Genomic DNA, 12,023 nt, shown 5'->3' with positions numbered 1-12,023 from the left:
CGTAGCTGGCCACAGGAGGCAGGAGCACGAGGCACGACCGGCGCTGGTTCGGGCGGCTGGAGCAAGAAGACCAGAGGTTGAAGAAGCACTACGGCCGTTGGATGGACATCGTACGGTCACTGGAGCTAGAATCGTGCATATTGACTAAGTTGACAAAGCCCTCCGTCCATGTCAACTTAGTAGGCCCACAAGTCAGCCTGCCACTATACTGGGTCCCAGCTAACACGGGAGTATTCATTTTTTGTGTGTAATAAGGAGGCACTTCCTTGCGTGCGAAGATATAGCTGGTGGGTCCGAGCTGTCAGCGGCGGTAACGTTTTTTCGCGAAATACAGAGGCCCTTTCAGTGGGTCCCTGATGTCAGGTGGAGGAATCATTATTTTGCGCGTAATAAGGAGGCATTTCCTTGCATGCGGCCGTGGACCCAGCTGTCGGCCTCCCCACGTAAAGTCCACTTCAGATACATGTCGGTCGTTGACCATGTGACCAGGCCGCGCCGAGAGCACCAGGGCGGTGGACGACGGCGAGGCCTAGGAAGGGAACGACACGGAGGCAGGGAAGACTCGGCAGTTGTTTCCCACGCAGAGGGGAGTACGACTGTACGAGGGTTTACTGGTTCGTCTGCCGTCGCCGGAGAATAACAGCAGGTGTGGGTGAGTAGAGGGATGGCTAGGCCAGCGATGGGAGTATGGTGGGGCGGTGAGGCCTGCGCGGCAGCAGAACCGGCTGCGGGGAGGAGGGAGCAGGCAGTCCCGCCGGTGCCTGTTTGAGCGGCTGGAGCAGGAAGAGCAGAGATTGAAGAAGCACGCCGGCCGTTGGATGGCCATCCAACAGTCACTGCTTGTGCGTCAACCTTTTTTTAGGAAAGCCTCAAATCTGTGGAAAACAGCATACAGTCCATCTGCCATTATTTCTAATAATTTACAGCCCATTTGCTAATTATTAAGGTTTTTTTGGAGCCCATATTCTTTTTGTTAGCATTACAGCCCATATTGTGGCCACGGTTAAAAAATTATACAAAATTTTGCATATTTCAGTGCGGTCCGAACTATTTTTAATCCCGAAATTTCGACTCACATTCAAACTGATTTTAAAAATAAATGTATATCAATATAAAATCCAACAAATTCTCCACGCATAAAAATTAATATAATTTCAAATCTTCAAATGAAAAAAAGATATTTGAAACTAATTGCCGGTTTGATGTGTTTTAAAAATGGACATCCCATTTCTCATTACTGATGGGCCATTTTCTCGGCCAGCCGAATGAAAGCTCTCCTCGTCTTGAAATATTTGCAGCCCAACAGGCCTGACAAAGCGACTTACTTGGCAAATCACAAAAAACTGGGCTGTGGTCGTGGACCCAGCTGTCAGCCTCTCCACGTACAGTACTCTTCCGATGGAATGTCATTGACCACGTTGACCATGCCATGCCGAGAGCACCAAGGCGGTGGACGACGACGAGGCCTAGGAAGGGGACGACGTGAAGCCAGGGAAGACGCTGCAGTGGATGCCCACACGGAGAGGAGTACGAGGGTTCACTGATTCGGCTGCGGTGTGAGGCTCCCGTCGCCGCAAGGCCTGGCTAGCGGTGGGAGTAGTAGGGGGCGATGAGGCATCATCGGCAGCACAACCGGCCACTGGAGGCAGGAGCAGGCGGTCTCCCCGGTGATGGTTTGGGCTGGTGCAAGAAGAGCAGCGATTGAAGAAGCAGCAGGACCGTTCGATTCAAATCCAATGGTTACTGCTGCTAGAATCGTTTGTTGACTAAGTTGACAAGCCCTGCGTACGCGTCAACTTAGTAGTCCCACAGGTCAGCCTCCCAGCCGGTGCGCCCCAGATGTTAGTGGGAGGAATCATTTTTTCGCGTAATAAGGAGGCAGTTGATTGCGTACGGCCAGGCTAACGGAGGGAGTAGGGTGGGCCGGGGAAGCCTGCGCGGCATCACAGCGGGCCACAAGAGGAGGGAGCAGGCAATCCCGCCGGCGCTAGTTTAGGCGGCTGGAGCAGGAAGATCAGAGATTGAAGAAGCACATCGGCCGTTGGATGGACATCCAACACTAACTGCTGCTAGAATCGTGTGTTCACTGACAAAGCCTTGCGTAAACAAGTCAGCCTCGAAATCTGTGGCGTGTACAGCCCATTTGCTATTATTTTGTTAATTTTTACTCATTTTCTAATTCATATGGAATTTATTGCAGCCCGTTTTCCATTTTTAGAATTGCTGGCCATTTTCTGGTCAGTACCAGGGTCAAAAAATTAACTAAATATGTGGAAAATTTTGAAAATTTGCAAATTTTTGCTGGGGAACGAAATATTCTTAATCCAAAAATTAATAGCCATACTAAAACAAATTTAAAAATAAATTAGTACTATGTCATGTTAAATCCAATGAAATACGTATAAGATATCAGTGAAGAACAAAAACAAAAAAAGAAACTTATATCCCATTTGCTATAAATTTTTTGGAATTTTCAACCCCTTTTGATATTACTTTTAACAGACATTGACCATACTCTTAAGCCAGGCCGGACTGCATCCCTCCTCGTCTTGAAAGATTTGCAACCCGGTAATTTGGAGAAAACAAATAGGCCTAGCTTGGGTATTCTTCAAAAAGAAATACTGGGCTACCTATTTTCCCAAAGAACTGGTGCATGAGCATTTAGCTTTATTTATTTACTTATTTATGTTTAGGTGACCATGAGCATGTACCTGGGCCGGATTCATGTGAGAGCCTCCCTTCCAGTTAATTATGGGCTTCTCTATTGGGCCTTCATCAGTGGGCTGCATGTTATCAACAAGTGGAAAATGTGTTCCGAGTTTCAAAAAAATGTGTTCCGTACAATAAATAGTATGCGCTACATACGGTACGGGACACTAAAGGATCAAACCGTGCAACGAGTTCCAAAACATTGTGTTTGTCGTTCTAACAACACATTTATTCAACCAATAGACGAAATATACTACTGATTGTACATTGAAAACAGCAGCAGTAGCAACCAGGGCTGTAACATCCCAAATTTTCAATTTGGAATGTTATACACTAGATCATATGCATATCATATTTTCTTGCATTTTGGTTGATCCTAGAAATTTCACGCAAACTCAAGGATCCTCGGAGAGAGTTGGAGATTTCGTTATTTCCATATTTGAGAGTTTTCTCGAATTTTGAAAATAGGATCATTTGATTTATTTATTTTATCTTCAATAATTTTTCCGGTGTCAAAAATATATGAGAGAGGGAATAATATGACTTTCCCAAATTTAGGAAAAATGAAGATTTAATAAATAGATCAATTTTTGTTTGCCGGAGTTTTATTTGCATTTTATTTGGATAGGAAAAAATGGCGTTTTCGAAAATTGCATTTTAGGTCCGGAGAAAAGTTCATTTTGTTCGGCTCATTTTTAGGAGTCGGGGAAAATTTACTTTAGATTTTTCGGAGTTCGTTTAGATCTCTTTTTGTTTTTTTCTCTGCGCGCTGAACCGTTTATAATAAAAAAAACTGGAGCAGGCCGGCCAGGCCAAGGCCCAGCCGGGCCGAAGGCCACCGCGCGCCTAGCGCCAGGCGCCAGGGACCGGCGCCGCCGCCTCTTGCTCTACGAATCCTTTTAGGATTCTAGGGTAGCCCTTGCCCCTTTTTCCTTTGTTTCGTTATTCCTAGTCCTACTCCGTATATTCTTTCCTATTCCTAGTCTAATTCCTTGCCCTCTACCCCAAGTAAACCCCTCCCCTCCCCAATATAAATACCCAAGCACCCCCCCTCTAAATCATCAAACCCAAAGCCTAGAGCTCCGCCACACCCGCGCGCCGCCCTAAGCCGCCGCCTCACCCGCGCCGCACCGCCACCCCACACCCGCGCCGTCGCCGCACCTTGCCGCCGCCGCCCCACGCCCACGCCATCGGAGCCCCTCACCGGAGACCTCGCCGGAGGTAGCCCCGCGCTACATCTATTCTTTTTCTCGGATCGTTTTCTTCTAATCGTTCCGATTCTTTTCTTCTCTAAACCGTTCCGGTTTTCTAGATCGGTTTTTCGATCGGTTTTCTTCTCCGAAACCCTAGATCGGATTCGTTTTCTTTTCCGATTTAGTTGCCTCATGACCGTTCGCCGGACCGTTCGTCTTAACGAACGTGATCACCGGATTTTTCTAGGTTAACGACGTCCATTCGTTTAACCGTTCTTCTTTTTCTTTTCGTCGGATTTATTCCGCGATCGTGATCTCAGATCCGATCTTCTTTCTAGTCTTTCTTTTCGCTCGTTTATCGGAATCAGGTGATTCAAGCGCCTGGAGTTTCGTCTCGAAACCGCCATTCCGTTTAATCAACTTGAACAAGCTTTTGCTACAGTAAAAAATTGACCTAGTTTCAACTTGCTAGAACCGAGTTGTTTTCTTCCGCCGTTTGTTTTCCGTTTCTTTGTTCGGTTCGTTCTTTCTTTGCAACCGGAGTTCTTAAATTGAACTTTCTGGTTCGTTCTCTTGTTCGAGTTTTACCTGTGCATTAGATGAGTACTTATTGTATGCTTGTTGTTTGTCTGCGATAGATTACCCGGATTGCGCCGCATGTTACTTCGAAACCCTAAGACTCGCGGATCATCAGCAAGGCAAGTAACACTTTATCATACCTTTTCTACAACCCATGTTTTATTGCATTAGATCAATCCTCACACATTGCATGATTAGGATCTAATTAAATTGTGGGATGGGAAGTAGATGAGGTAGTACCTATTACCTGTATTATTATGAAACCTTTGGGAGTTACTTCTACGTTTGCTTATTATTATGCCATGCTATGCTAGTAGACGTGGATTGGGTGAGTGATATCCATTACAGATGTGAGTTGATAATTTTAAAAGGTTTATCTAAGGTGGCAACTTAAACACACATCTGGGTGGATTGAGGCACCTGATGTCTATCAGGACTTGCCTGTTTTTTTTGGACCGCCACCCAGGCTCAAAGGGATCATAAGATCTTTCATGCTAGAAACTTCCGTGTGCAGCCACAAGCCATTATGGGCTCTGGCATAGTTGACTAAGTTGTGCGAACTCTTACGGGGTGGACTAGCAGATGTAGGGGTTGTAGGTGGTACGGTCTACCCCACATGTAAGGTGCTAGCGCTTCTGAAAGACTGTGTCTCGGTCATCCGTTCTCTCAAACACCATGTAGTGCGAGAAAACAAACGGAGGCGATCGAGTCTTGTGGGGAAAAGTGCGCAAACCTCTGCAGAGTAACAAACTAATCATGATTAGCCGTGTCCCCGGTTATGGACAACTTGAGTATCTAGTACTTGAATATCATTGTGAATCTCAACATGTTACTTCTAATTAATGTTGTTGGGTTTTAATTATTTTTAATTGGGATTGAGAATGCTGTCAACCATTCTCAATGTTTCACAACCACCATGATAGTTAAATAAACTTATTCCTTTGCAGTAGGGAAAAACTGGCTTTACGCAAAACTATAACCATAGAGCTTTCCACCAGCCATATATGCATATAGTATAGCTGTTTCATTCCATTACTCTCTATGTGTTACTTTGCCAGCATATTCCATGTGCTGACCCGTTTTCGGGCTGCAACGTTAATGTTGCAGACTTTTCAGACGACGATTGAGGTGTTTTAGGTCGTGGCCCTATACTCAGTGATGCCGCTGGAGTTGATGGACCCATTTATCTTCCGAGTCTTCCGTTGTTATCGATATTAGATGGCCTTCAGCCATATTTATTGTAATAAGTTCTTTTTGAGCCATCGATGTAATAAGTGTGTGATTGCAACTCTGCTATAAAACCTCGATGTACTGTGTGGTGTCAGCATTACTGATCCAGGGATGACACCGTAGCACAGTAGACGTGATCCATTTGGGTCAGGTCGCTACAGAGATGGTATCAGAGCACACGCTGACTGTAGGACACGACCACTAAGTTAAAGCCATAGATCACTATTCTCTCCTCATTTTCTAACTCCTCATCTTTTCTACTCTTTAGCATGACGAACACGAAGATTAAGTATGCTCAACCGGATGAAGGCACACCATTTGGATTTCACCTGAAGGAAGTCACCAAGTACCTGAACATTGGATTACCAAGCTTCACGGGAATCTTCAACGCCACTCTGCCTGAAGAGGAGCGCTGGAAGATTCAAGCTCACGTTCCGGGAAGGACATTCGCGCCAATCACGAAACCCATAGATAGTGTTTTCAATGCACCAACCTGGAGTCTAGGAAGGAGCATGGCAGCTCATATCACCATAGGACGCATTGGAGAAGTTTATCAAGAAGACCTCAAGGACACCATCTACCAGATTTGCGGACACCGAGATGAACAATGGGAGTTAGTCAGCACCAAGAAGGATAGATCCATTGCAGCATTCATCCAGGAGTTAAACCAGCACATTCGACGCCACGAGAACCAGATGTGCAATGATATGATAGAGTTGAAGAATGCGAAGGCAAGGATCATCGAGCTAGAAGGAGAACTGAAGTCTACACGCAAGGACTACATGGACGAGATCGTAGCTCTAGCAAGGCACAATTGCGATCTTAAGCAGGAGACTGAAGAACTCAAGAGCAAGTTAGCATCCCAGGAGGACGACGAGTACGTCACCTGTCCGGACAACTACATCATCATCGACGACACCGATTCGGATCCAAGTGAACCCGACTTTGAAGACGAAGCTGGAGCAGATATCATGGAGTCTTCCACCGGTTCAAATTTCTAGATGACCGCCAGATAGTAGTAGTATTTTCCCCATGTAAACATTATAGTCGAGCACTTTTGCGATAGTTTTAGACCGATTGTAAGCCCTTGTTTGATTGATTGAAGTGATTTTGTGTGCATTTGCCTCATGTGCATATGGGTAGTGTATTCCCTTTAGACCCCTCTATTCTTAATTCTCGTCTTCTCTAAACCCTCAGATGCCTCCAAGATGTGACAATGGATTTCCACCGGAGCTCACTCAGTTGATCCAGCAGCAGAATCAATTGATGCAGATGTTAGTTCAGAACCAACAGAACAACAACAACCCACCACCACCACCACCTGTTGACCACTTAGCCCGTTTCCTTAGGCTGAATCCGCCGGTGTTTTCCAGTAGCACCGAGCCAATAGTAGTAGACGATTGGCTCCGTAAGATAGGAAGGGAGTTGACCACTGCAGGATGCACGGATGGTGAGAAAGTGAAGTTTGCCGCACACCAGCTTGACGGACCCGCGGCAGCATGGTGGGAGAATTTCACAGCCACTTACCCAGTTGACACTGTCACATGGGATCAGTTTCAGCAAACTTTCCGCACTGCCCATGTTTCAGCAGGAGCTATGGCCATAAAGAAGCGTGAGTTTCGCAACTTACGCCAAGGAGGAAGGACTATTGGCCAGTATGTGGAGGAGTTTAGTAAGCTAGCCCGTTATGCCCCAGATGACGTTGCTACGGATGCAGCTAAGCAGGAGATGTTTCTGGAAGGACTGAACGATGAACTAAGCATGAAGTTGATGGTAGCAAGTTTCAACAACTACCAGGAGTTGGTAGATCGTGCCATCATGATAGAAGGGAAGCAACAGCAGATTGAGAACCGTAAGAGGAAGTATGGACAGGGGAAGTATAACTCTGGAGCCCAGCAGAAGCCCCGTTTTACCCCTAAACCGGGATTTTAAGTTTCATCACACCCATGGAGGAGGTAGCTCGCACAACCATAATGTCCATAAGAATGGTAATGGGAATGGAGGAAGCAACGGCCAGAACCAGACAACCCCATCGACCCGAACCAAGAGAGACCTGAGTCAAGTCACCTGTTTCAAGTGTTCGAAGACCGGACATTATGCCAATGAATGTCCTGAAGGCCAGAATGGAAATGGCAATGGAAGCTCTGGGAAGAAGCCGAACCCTTTCAATAGGGGACAGGTGAACCACGTTAATGTGGAGGAGATTGAAGATCAGCCCGATGCAGTAATCGGTAAGTTTTTGGTTAAGTCATTTACTGCACTCGTTCTTTTTGATACTGGTGCATCGCATTCATACATATCAAGGGGATTTGTGGAAAAGTATAGCCTGCCCACTAGGATTCTTAAAACACCTATGCTAGTAAGCTCGCCAGGAGCAGAGTTATGGCTAGACGATGGTGTGATCGGTTACCATTAAGGATTGGTAACTATGTGTTTCCCTCAGACCTAATAGTATTGGAATCTCAAGGATTGGATGTGATATTAGGCATGGATTGGTTATCAAAGTATGAAGGGAATATTGAGTGTGCTAGTAAGTCAATTTTGCTTACTACACCAGAAGGGAGAAGGATCAAGTATGTATCCCGGCATGTACCAAAAAGGACACAAGTGAATTGCCTAACAGGAGTTGTGCAAGAAGAAGTACCAGTGGTAAAGGATTTTCCTGATGTATTTCCTGAGGAATTGCCAGGCATGCCACCGGATAGAGACATTGAGTTTTTGATTGAGTTATTGCCAGGCACAGGCCCAATATCGAAGCGACCATATAGGATGCCAGCAAAGGATTTGGTGGAAATTAAGAATCAGATTAAGGAGTTATTGGATAAAGGTTACATTCGCCCAAGTTCTTCACCTTGGGGATCACCCGTACTTCTAGTGGAAAAGAAGGATGGATCATTAAGGATGGTTGTAGATTATCGGGGATTGAATGAAGTAACCATCAAGAACAAGTACCCACTGCCAATGATCAATGATCTGTTTGATCGATTGCAAGGAGCTAAAGTGTTTTCCAAGATCGATTTGCGATCAGGGTACCATCAGTTGAAGATTCGAGAGCAGGACATACCTAAGACAGCATTCACCACAGAGATACGGATTGTATGAGTATACCGTTATGTCATTTGGATTGACTAACGCACCTGCCTATTTTATGAACCTGATGAACAAGGTATTTATGGAGTTTTTGGATAAGTTCGTCGTAGTGTTCATTGATGACAACCTGATTTATTCAAAGAATGAAGAGGAACATAAGGAACATTTGCGTTTGGTTTTGGAGAAACTAAGGGAACATCAGTTATATGCCAAATTTAGCAAATGTGAGTTTTGGTTGAAGGAAGTAGGATTCCTCGGACACGTTATATCCGGAGAAGGTATAGCAGTTGACCCCACAAAGGTTGAGACCGTAACCGAATGGGAAGCACCAACAACAGTTGGAGAGATCCGGAGTTTTCTTGGACTCGCAGGATACTACCGGAGATTTATTGAGAATTTCTCAAAGATTGCGAAGCCTATGACGGAGTTGTTGAAGAAGGATACTAAGTTCAAATGGACTGAGGAGTGTGAGGCTAGTTTCCAGGAGTTGAAGAAACGATTGGTTACCTCACCGGTATTGATTTTGCCAGATCAGACCAAGGATTATGAGGTGTATTGCGACGCTTCTCGTCGAGGACTTGGAGCAGTGCTTATGCAGGAAGGGAGAGTTGTTTCGTATGCATCACGACAATTGAAGCCTCATGAGTTGAATTATTCCACGCATGATTTGGAGTTAGCAGCCGTAGTGCATGCATTGAAGACGTGGAGACATTTCCTCATTGGAAATCATTGTTAGGTGTACACGGATCATAAGAGTTTGAAGTACATTTTCACGCAGAAGGAGTTGAACCTCAGACAAAGGAGATGGTTGGAGCTCATCAAGGATTATGACATGAGATTGCATTACCATCCTGAAAAGGCTAATGTAGTAGCTGACGCATTGAGCCGTAAGAGCCATGTCAATACGATAATGACGGGAAGTATACCCAAGGAGTTAGCAGAAAACCTTCGTGAGCTATGTTTAGAAATAGTTCCGAGAGGCTATGTAGCCGCATTGGAGATTCAATCAACATTGATGGATAAGATCAGAGAAGCTCAGAAATCTGACAAAGAGATTGCTGCTATAAAGGAGAAACTTAGCAAAGGAAAAGCAAAGGGATTTTGTGAGGATGAGCACGATACCCTATGGTTTGAGGACCGTGTTTATGTGCTCAATGACCCGGAGATCAGGAAGTTGATTTTGCAGGAGGCACATGATTCACCGTATTCGATTCACCCAGGGAATACCAAGATGTATTTGGATTTGAAAGAAACATTCTGGTGGACCGGAATGAAGAAGGATATTGCAGCATATGTGGCAGTTTGTGACGTATGCCAGAGAGTAAAGGCGGAGCATCAGAAGCCGGCAGGATTGTTACAACCATTGCCGATACCCGAATGGAAGTGGGATAAGATAGGCATGGATTTTATCACAGGACTACCCAGGACGAAAGCAGGGTATGACTCGATATGGGTAGTAGTTGATCGTTTGACAAAGGTAGCACATTTCATTCCAGTTAAGACCACTTACACCAGTGCTAAGTTGGCAAAGATATACATGACTAGGATCATTTGTTTGCATGGAGTTCCGAGGAGTATCGTATCAGATAGAGGAACCCAATTTACCTCAAAGTTTTGGAATCAGTTGCATGAAACTTTAGGAACCAGACTAGAGTTCAGCACAGCTTTTCATCCGCAGACAGATGGACAGACCGAGAGAGTCGATCAGATTTTGGAAGATATGCTGAGAGCTTGTGCACTAGATTATGGATCAAGTTGGGACGAAAACTTGCCGTATGCGGAGTTTTCTTATAACAACAGTTACCAAACCAGTATGAAGATGGCCCCTTTCGAAGCTTTATACGGAAGGAGGTGCAGGACACCGTTGACATGGAACGAAGTTGGAGACCATCAGTTCTTTGGACCAGATTTGATTAAGGAGTCTGAACGGAAAGTTAAGTTGATTCGCGATAGGCTCAAGGTAGCCCAGTCCAGGCAGAAGAGCTACGCAGATTCTAAACGCAAGGAGATAGTTTACGAAACTGGAGACAGAGTTTATCTTCGAGTATCCCCACTTCGAGGAGTTAAGCGCTTTGGAGTTAAGGGAAAATTAGCACCGCGTTTCGTTGGACCGTTTAAGATCTTGAAACGTATGGGAGAAGTCGCGTATAAGTTGGAATTACCACAGGGACTGTCAGGAGTTCATGATGTATTTCATGTTTCTCAGTTGAAGAGATGTCACGCCGAGATGGCGGAGGTACCGCTAAGAGATACCGTGCCGCTTGAAGCGATTCAGTTGAAGGATGACCTAACATATGAGGAGAAGCCAGTCAAGATTCTCGATGTTGCCAGTAGAGTTACTCGCAGTAAGGTTATCAAGTTTTGCAAAGTTCAGTGGAACCACCACTCAGAGGATGAAGCCACCTGGGAGAGAGAGGAAGATTTGCTCAAGGACCACCCTCACCTATTTTCTAGCCAACCCGAATCTCGAGGGCGAGATTCACCTTAAGGGGGGTAGGTTTGTAACATCCCAAATTTGCAATTTGGAGTGTTATACACTAGATCATCATGCATATCATATTTACTTGCATTTTGGTTGATCCTAGAAATTTCACGCAACTCAAGGACCCTCGGAGAGAGTTGGAGATTTCGTTATTTTTCATATTTGAGAGTTTTCTCGAATTTTGAAAAGAGGATCATTTGATTTATTTATTTTGTCTTCAATAATTTTTCCGATATCAAAATATATGAGAGAGGGAATAATATGATTTTCCCAAAATATAGGAAAAATGAAGATATAATAAATAGATCAATTTTTGTTTGCCGGTGTTTATTTGCATTTTATTTGGATAGGGAAAAATGCGCGTTTTCGAAAATTGCATTTTAGGTCCGGAGAAAAGTTCATTTTGTGCGGCTCATTTTTAGGAGTCGGGGAAAATTTACTTTAGATTTTTCGGAGTTCGTTTAGATCTCTTTTTTTTTTCGAGAACCAGTTAAAAAAAAAATCAAAGTCCAGCGCCTTGGGCCAAAGGCCCAGCCGGCCAAGGCTACGGCCAAGGCCATCGCTAGCCGCACCAGGCGCAGGCGCAGGAGGCCGCCGCCGCCTCTTGTTTCTACCGAATCCTAGTAGGACTTTTGTCCTACTTCCGTATATTCCTTTTCTATTTCTAGATCTTTTCCTTTCCTTTTTTCTATTCCTATTCCTAGTCTAATTCCTTGTCCTCTACCTCAAGTAAACCCCTC

Source organism: Triticum urartu, chromosome 4 (assembly GCF_003073215.2).
Source record: "Triticum urartu cultivar G1812 chromosome 4, Tu2.1, whole genome shotgun sequence".
In the NCBI taxonomy this organism is placed as follows: Eukaryota; Viridiplantae; Streptophyta; class Magnoliopsida; order Poales; family Poaceae; genus Triticum; species Triticum urartu.
Note: the sequence above shows the minus strand (reverse complement) of the source record.